The sequence below is a fragment of the Syngnathus leptorhynchus genome, chromosome 21 (assembly GCF_054491065.1).
Source record: "Syngnathus leptorhynchus isolate UIUO chromosome 21, UIUO_Slep, whole genome shotgun sequence".
Classification (NCBI taxonomy): domain Eukaryota; kingdom Metazoa; phylum Chordata; class Actinopteri; order Syngnathiformes; family Syngnathidae; genus Syngnathus; species Syngnathus leptorhynchus.
This window is the reverse complement of record NC_141215.1, coordinates 3,444,197-3,453,430: the sequence shown is the minus strand read 5'-3', so window position 1 is coordinate 3,453,430 and position 9,234 is coordinate 3,444,197. Positions and strand designations below refer to the sequence as shown.

Sequence of the window (9,234 nt, the reverse complement as noted above, 5' to 3'; positions counted from 1 at the left end):
TATGTTTTGCAGACATCCTCCGCAATGTACAGTATATATTTTTTGTAATATGCCAATTATTTGGCAACAAGTTACAAGATATACAGTCCACAGCACTGCTGCTCGAGAAAGAAAACAGTGCTCAGCAGTTTGCGGCTCATTACGAGATAAAAGTGATGCCCTCGGTAATCGGGTCGTGACGCAGAAGGCTAAAGTGTGAAATCCGTGCAAGACGGAGGACTTTCAAGTGTGGAGTGGAGAAAAAAAAAAATGGATGCAATTGCAGGCGCCTCTCCCAGGCTGCTTGTTCTTCACATCACCTGCAGGTTCACAGTGCAGCGAAAAACACTGACATCTAGTGTTGGTAGAAACCAAGGAATGTGCGTCACTAGTGTGACTTGTGTTGATCATGTTTAACCAGGTCAACACATCAGTATCCATTAGTAATGAATGTCAACCAAACAGTTATGATGGCAAATAGTCATAAGATTTAATAAGTGACAGTGTGTGTCTCTGTATTTTTTTTTGTAATTTTGAATGTTATTTATTCATTCTGAACACACCATTTCCTGAACTACAAGAGGGTATGCACACTTATGCAACCACCTCCCATTCCCTTTTGAATAGATTTTTTTTTTTTTAATCTGAGCTGTCCGGGTTATGAGTCACATTCATGAAGAAAGTATTTTTAAATATACAAAGATCTGGCATTTGTACAGGGGTGTGTAGACTTTTTATATTTATCATTTCTCCTCATGGCAAATATCTAAACAGGAAAAAGTGAAACTACAACTTACAAACAAACATAAAATGCATTTTTAACAAGCGGAAAATCACAATGCATGATAGCACTCTTTTTCTTTATTGTTTTCAATTTTATTGTGCTTTCCAGCACATGCAATATTATAATAATTGGCCCCAAAACAGACCAGTGCAAATTAGGCCTCTCTCTTTTTTTCTTTTTTTACCCTAAGGCGATTGAGACACTAACAGAGCAGGAGACCACAGACAAAGGGTCCTTTTTCTTACACGGATGGAGTAAGTGTCAATAATCTACACAAGTGGAAGAAATCTCCTAAGGTTTTGGAGCCCTTCGGTGTTTTATTCATGCCAGAGGGATCATAATTGACCTCTGCACTTTGCGAAACACACACACACACACACACACAAAAAAAAACTTCAGGAGATGAAAGAATAAGATGTTTTGTAATTCAACTTTTTGAGCCCCCCCCACACCGACCCTCAGCCAATCCGATACTATTGGATTCTGGGTCATGAATTATTCAAGGTAAAGGGAGGGGGGGGCTACCTTAGCATTAGAAGATGTTATATGAAAAAAGGTTGCCAGAGTGAAACCAATCAAATGAGTTGCTTCTAAAAGAAAGAGGAAAAAAATATAAAAAAGTCACATTAAAATAAATAAGTGAAAACAACTCTTGTTCATTTACCCCTGAATGACGGCACTTATAGTGAATAAAAACTCTCAAGTGTTTATTGACACGAAATCCCCATTATCTACCTTCCGTCAGATGTTTTGTGTACATTGGAGTGCTTCAGCTCGAGCACCTTGCTCAATGTTGTAATTAAAAATGTTTTTGTGAAATGATAATCGTGGCGCTGAGTGTTGATACTTGAGGGGAGCTCTCCGGGAAAGTACAGAAGGACATAATTGTATCAGTTAAGTTGAAGTGGAAAGAATTGTGAATGTTGTGAAATTGCTAAAAACATTTGCCACCTGTATGAAAAGACTTCAGAGGAAAAAGTAGAGTGCAGATGCAAAATTTTTAAGAGTCTCGAAAAAAGTGAAATCAATTAATTGTGCAATTCAGAATCTAGCAGAAAAAATATATTTTTTCTTGTAATGTTGCGACTGTACTTTTGTACGTTTATGATTTTTTTTCAGAATATTTACATGTTTTTTATACAAGTATGACACCCAAAAAATTGTTATACGAAAAAATCTACTCAACTTATTTTTCTGAAAATGCCAAATATTTTTGAATTTTTCCTAATATTGCAATCTAATAATATTTGGAGTTAATTCTTGAATATTGAACAATTTTGTTTCATTTCTTTTTCTTTCAAAATCCTTTTACTTTGAATTTTAATGCATAATAATTAGCCAACTTTATTATTATGTGATTATAACTTTTTGATGTTGTTGTTGTCGTAATATTATATCTCATCCAACATCCTGTAACGGATTGCGGTCAAGTCTTTTAAGTTTTAAGACACACACTTGTTGTTCTAATTGCTCTAAAGCAGTTTTGTATAATTGCCTATTGTCCTTTAGGCCTCCAGACTTGCTTAAAACTCTCAGTTGGCCTTTCGAATCGGGCCCTCCGTACCCCTTCTGCCGCATTGCGTTTTATAGAGGTGAACTCATTAAAGTGAAATGACCATTTGGCCTTGGGAGGGAAGAAAATAAGCAAATGGAAACAAACAGCTGCAGAGAATTGAGTGACACTCGAGTGGTGAAGGACCATCAAAGGGCCACGTGTTTGCAGAACACGATGCTTTTCATGGATAATGATCAACTGTCATGGCCGCAATTACCGAAAGCACTGGATGGTGACGTTTTTTTTTTTTTTTAATTTGATTTATTTATATATTTATTTTATTTTATGTGTGTCGATGAGGTCTGCGTCTAATTGATGGCCAGGGACACTTAGCTGTCGCAAGGCATCAAACTCCAAAATGAGCCCGAATTAAATTGCCGGGCAGTTAGCATGCTGGACAACGATCTTACAAGTTGGGGCTTTTTTTAAATGGCAGCCGGCAAATTGTGGTTTTGAGTCTAACTAGCAAAACAAGCAAAGTCTTTCAAACCGAACATTAAATGCCAAGTATTAAACTTCAAAGTTAAATACAACTGAACTGTATTTAAGCAGTGAGCCTTTCACGTAGCATAAATATTTTCCCTAAACGTAATCATAGCAGTAATTCTTCGTAACACCAAACCAGACCTTACAGATCATCGCTTTTAACGTCTGGCACAGATGGATTTAATTTTGAAAGTGTTACCTACAGCGGAGTGTTATTTACTAATGACCAAGTATGTGTGTTTAATGACTTGGGAGTGTAAATATTTTGATCTTCTCACCTAAATGTCAACCTCCTCTGTGAGCCTTCAGTATAATAAAAACAAAAAATAAATTGTTTTTACATTGAAATTACACTGACCTTGAGGTTTGACTGCTGAAGAGGAATGAACACAAGTCCCCATCTTCATCGCCACCTTATTTTTAGTGCTCTTTTTATCTCATTATAATTGGCTTATTCTCCAGAGGTATTTCTTCTTTTATTATTATTTTCAAAGACGATTCCTTTTATTTTACAAAAGTTGTTCTATCTTATTTCCTCCCAAACACATTGTTAGCGCCGCTCTTGATATAGTGTACCTATTATAGTTCTTGGGCCATTCGGCTCTCATCAGATGAATCTAACAACGGGCTATTTGATGCTTCAGGGTAGGATTTATTTATTTATCTTATTTTTATGATATTCAGAACAGCCATGCGAAGGCCCTCGGGATTTATCCTGCATGCCTACAAACAGCTGGAAGCCCGCAGGTCATCTGACCCTGGCTCTATCTCGGTTTTAATAATTACACAAGACAGCTAATAATGAATATTTAAAGAGTTTGCCAAACACGAGGTGTAGATTAGATGAGGCCAGTCTGATTGAGCTATATATGTCAAACATGAATGACTATATCAGCTAACAAGTGTGTTATGATTTGATATCTGAGCACATAGGTTAATTAATCTAAGTTCCTCATTTCATGTTGTACATTTCTGTTTCTTTCACCTATTTTAAACTGCTAAAGGTGAACGTTGGTCGAATTAAAAAGAAAACTATTTTACGACACATAGGACTATTAATACAGGTTTTGTCTATGGGTCTAAAATGTAAATATTTTGGGGTAATCTATTATTGATTTTAGCCTAAATTGCAAAACTCAAAAATATATAACAAATTATTATTATTATTATTATTATTATTATTATTATTATTATTATTATTATATCTACTGTGAAAACTTTTTTTCTAGCTTCCTTTTTCTAACCTTTAACCACATTACGTTGAGCAAGAAACTCGCCACATCAAGTGCGAAGAAATCCAAAGTGTGAGAAGTTGTCAGGTCAGCACTGTCTGCTTGTTTTGCATCATGAACTTGCTCTTCCTTCTCCTAATGATTTCTCAAAGAGACCAAATACATTTCCCCAAACCTAACCCCCCCAACCCCTCCACGAACGGGCACGGTGCCTTTTAAACTCAGCAGAAAATCTATTTACCCGCAAATTAAATCCGTGAACCAGCATAGCCCAGCAAACCCAGAAACTGGGCAATTACTTGGAAAGCGCAAGCTAGGGGAATAAATTCTGAAGAAGGAGGGGTGCGTCCAAAAGTTTGGGGTGGAGATACTCCAGGGGCGGTTCGAGATAGGATGCGCTTGACACGTTACAAGAAAAGGGTGGGATGCACTTCCTCTGTTAAAGTGAATCAAAAGTGCAGGGGGGAAATAATACTCGAAATGGAAGGGGGTGGAAAGCCTTGCGGGTTTGTTACATCATGGAAGTTGCGTGTGTGTACGCTTGAAACAGTGAGCGAGCGTATGCAGGTAGGCAGAATGGGTCGCTATCCTGTGGGAATTTCTTTGTTGCCTTTGTTTGGAGTGAAAAAGTAAAAAAAAAAAAACCATATATGCAGCATGCCACCTATTTTCAAGGAGGTCTCCGACGATCCAGATGTGCAAATGTAGATCCCGATGCGCCTCGGCTTCAGAGGAAGCGTCACCAACACGGAGTCGACAACCGGGATACCGGTCGCTGAGGGATTGACAGAACCTGTTGTACTAGATGGTTAAAAGAGAAGGGTGCTGTTTTGATAATGTTACTTTCGGTGTGTGTGTGTGAATCTCATGGTGACTTGCCCACTAAAACATCCTCTTTTTTTCAATATTTTTTTTCTTTATATATAAAAACATGAATTAATCACATTTGAGACATTGAGAACTTTTAGTTAAGCGATAAAAAGTTTTTGTTCCAATTTCGGGCAGTACACTAGTGATTAGTGTAACACAGATTTCCAAGATGGCCGCGCCCGTGAACCCATTTGGCCCCTCCCATTTCCAAGATGGCGGCACCTTTTAAACTCTGCTTTACCTGCAATAAACATGAATTAATCACAGTTGAGACACGGAGAACTTTTAGTTAAGTGATAAAAAGTTTTAGTTCCAAGTTTGGGCAGTCTATTATTGTATTTTCTGATTCACTAGTGTAACGCGCATTTCCAAGATGGCCGCGTCCTTGAACCCGTTTGGCCTCTCCCATTTCCAAGATGGCGGCGCCCGCGAAAACCTGCTTCACCTGCAATAAACATGAATTAATCACATTTGAGACACTGAGACCTTTTAGTTAAGTGATAAAAAGTTTTAGTTCCAAGTTTGGGCAGTCTATTATTGTATTTTCTGATTCACTAGTGTAACGCGCATTTCCAAGATGGCCGCGTCCTTGAACCCGTTTGGCCTCTCCCATTTCCAAGATGGCGGCGCCCGCGAAAACCTGCTTCACCTGCAAAACATCCCAGAAAGGGAAATTTAGAGATTAATAGAAGACTCAAACTGTAAGTACTGTCTATATGATAACTTATATGAATGTTAGTTATCATTTTATTGAGAAAAAGATAGATTTGACAAATGTTTGGAGTAAAATCATTGCCATACAAATCACCCAATTATCTCTATGACAGTACTAAAACTTTAAATTACACTCACAAACGTGCCAAAATGGAGCTAGACTGCTTCATTACTATTAAATAGCATTTTCACAACAGATATTACACAACATATTGTCTAGTCAGCAATGCATTTTAACAAAATTATCTTTATGAAAAAATTGTCATGAGCTAGCATATGTGAAAATATATTTTTTTAAATATCAGAAACATATACTATTACGACATCTTGTCAAATCAGCAATGCAACTTTTGGGCTTTCGAATGTTTTAAGCAGCGACGTGGATCCAGTCACAAGATTCCGAGTGTGCTTTTTGCTTGACCCAATTGCCATGCAATCGGAACAGAGCAATGCGGTAATATGATTGTTTCCCTTTTTTCTGACACTTCCAATTCAATCACTTTGCATGTTTGTTTTTGATTATTATTAGCATGACGGTCTATTGCGTGATATTTAAAAAAAATATTTCTTCTGTGAATTTACCTTGACTATATCATTTCTATTTGTAGAGAAAAACAAGTATAAGAAAATAGTAAAAGGAGCCTAATGGCTTTCGTGTTCATCTGACATGTCTTCATTCACTCCACAGAGCAGCAAAAGGAAAGCACGGTAAATGCCTCACCCGCCTGAATTCGGTCCCACTTGCTGCTTTTGAATGGACTGAAATTGCATATCAGCTAACCTAACTGCCCCCCATTCAGACGGCTTTTGACTGTAATAAATTGCCTCCTGAATTGCGGCTTCATAAATGCCTCTTAAATGGAGATCCGACGTGAGTCTGATGATGTTTTAATTGTAACTTGCAGAATGTATTAGCGGTGACCTACAGCTTTTTGTGGCAGCTTCCATTCAATATGTATGTGCATCCAGACACCTTTGGGTTTAGAAAGGTTAATTAACCTCTGGTGGTGGACCTTTCGTCTGCACTTAACTCGGTCTATGTCCTGATAGTACCATTAACCCGTGCCCTAGCCTCTTAACCCCCCCTCTATCATTACCCACATAAAACCCATTAAAACTTCCCATTGATTTTCTTTTCACCATATATCTTCGATATTTTTCTGTACAGAAAAAAAAAATCAACATTAACTGGGACAATTATTTTTAAATTCTGGCTTCGTGTTCTCTTCAACTTTCCACCGGTCGAATATTGAACTGCTATGAATTCTGATATATGACATCGCCATCCTCCCTACTTTGATCCTGCCGCCCCCCCCTTTGTTTATATGTCCTTGAATGCATCACTAGCCAATAGGCATGGCTATTGCATTCAATACTGCAAATTGCCTGGAATGGCGCAAAGTGCCATATTCACGCTACCCATTGTTTGCTGCGTCGCCACGGCAACGTTGTTGTCGTTGAGCAATTCCGTTGATTTTCTGGTTCAAATACTTTTCCTCAAAATTATGTTGAAAAATATATAAAAATAATGAACAGCTTTACTTTTTTTTTAATAATATAAATTAATATATGGATTTTTTTTCCAGAAAAATCTCCAATTAAAATCCTGGCAGAGATGGAAGGGAAGATATGAAAATGAAAGATGTCCATGTGATGGTTGTGGGCTGGTGAATGACTTGAGGAGAAGAGGCTAATTATTTTGAAGGGTATTAAGTCATCAGATTTACTTTTATCTTGATTGCATTGTGGAAGTCGTGCATAATTAATGGGGTAGAGCTTATTAGCAAAAGATGATTAGGCAAATTACACAGGTGTCGGGTGCATTTTTCATGATGAATTTTGCCAGGACAATCCTGGATTTCCCATCTGTTCTGCTCCTATCACAATGTCACTCCAGGGGAAATTAATACGACGCGATAAAAACAAACTATTTTCCAAAATTAGTTTTAAATTAAACCTGAGCCTCCACAGTTGAACATAAGCCATTCGGCGTTGCTGCTTGTCATTAAAAGAAGCAAAAAAATCACAAATAATGTGAATTGAATCCATTTTTTCCAGGCTCAAACCCTGAAAAAGAAGCTAACCCTTTAAAGTATCTCCATCCAGTGGTTTTGTGATGAAGTGCTGCATCCATAAATGAAAATACCAATCAAGTTTGTCCTTGAGAGGTTCTTTGCAGTTCATGGAGACACATGTAAGTAGGTTATAATTAATAATTGTTTGGAAAATGTTATTTTGATGCTAGTTATTAGCCATCATGCTATTTATGTTAGCTTTCAATCGCATCTGTATATTTTTTCATGCAATATCTTGAAACTTTGAGCTATCTATAAATCTATCTATCGAATATATAATTATTCGTCAAAAATGTTTTAAGAGCCAAGTGTGTTGGACTCAGCAGCCTAAAATTACTCAAAAACCATTTGAATATTCTTGACATTTATAAAAAAAAAATGTTTTTTTGTTGACCATTGTCTGTCTACATATGTTGCTCCACCATGTGGGTTCAAATATCCATCGATTTGAATATCCATTTGTTCACCGTTAGCATTAGGCTAAACAAACATGCCAGCTAAAGCTGCTATGTGTTAATTTTCAAACATTCATCGAGTCACCCGTATTTCAAGGAACTGTTGCATCGTTATGCTAAAGAGGCTCGATGTTTGTTTGAACATTTTCCCTTTAAATGTTTGGTTGAAGTCCAAACAAGTTTGTGATCAAATAAACATCAGCACCAAATGCACATTTTAAGTGTTACCCGTTCAGTTTCTTTAAAATCCATTACCGCACCTTTAATTATGACTGACCTTTAAATATTAAAAAAAGCACAGTTTTATTCACTGCCACTGTTTATAACACTCAAGCCTTTTTAGTTTTTTCTTTCTTTCTCAAGCGTTTCTATTCAGCGCCATAAACGATGCTGTAACCTTCATTTTAAGCGATTCGTCTCTCGGAAAAAGCAGCCTTAAAAGCCGCCATAAAAAAATAATAATTAATAATTGCTCTGACAAAGGTTTTTCCGCTGCCCTAATTATACATTGGCACATTCGGAGCTTTTTGCTATTGTCACAGACATCATTCTGACGCAATTGAGACATTTAGCGGCACGCTTCCACTTGAAGGATTACAACTGGAACCCGCCGCAATCATTGTGCTAATCAAAACCATGCAGTAATCACAGCCGCCGCGGGAAAGTGAGAAAGATTCAATCAGACCTAATTTAAAACTCTGAATGCATTTGTTTGCGGGGCGCGTCCTAATTATTGGTTTCATTCGCAGTGAGCAAACCTCATCAAGCGCTTTTATCGGTTTTTTTTGGAGGGAAAAAAAAGAACATCTTCACCGCTCACCGCGACCGCCGTGTTTTCTCTTGGTGTGGTCCTGCATTTATTGGGGCTCCCTGCGGATTACTTCAAGGACCCCCCTCAGATCATTAGGCTCTCAGGCGGCTGGGTTTTCACCCCTCGCACCTGTGAACCCTCCTTATAAATTCTTTCCTCGCACCCTCCGACAAGCTAATCAGTCATGCTGTTTGAAACACACTCGTCTCAGTCTTGTTTTTTTGGGTGAGTTTTGGGACAACCTGATAGAAGAACATGAATTCAATATGTGGT

General features: G+C 37.6%; 1 long non-coding RNA gene across 1 annotated transcript; it reads left to right on the top strand.

The window, feature by feature from the left end:
- Window positions 1–5,559: 5,559 nt before the first annotated feature.
- Window positions 5,560–7,864, top strand: LOC147040147 (uncharacterized). Its single transcript, XR_015063129.1, has 5 exons — window positions 5,560–5,607; window positions 5,996–6,074; window positions 6,229–6,328; window positions 7,207–7,326; window positions 7,679–7,864. It is a non-coding gene; the product is annotated as an uncharacterized LOC147040147 (long non-coding RNA).
- The last annotated feature ends 1,370 nt before the right edge of the window (window positions 7,865–9,234 follow it).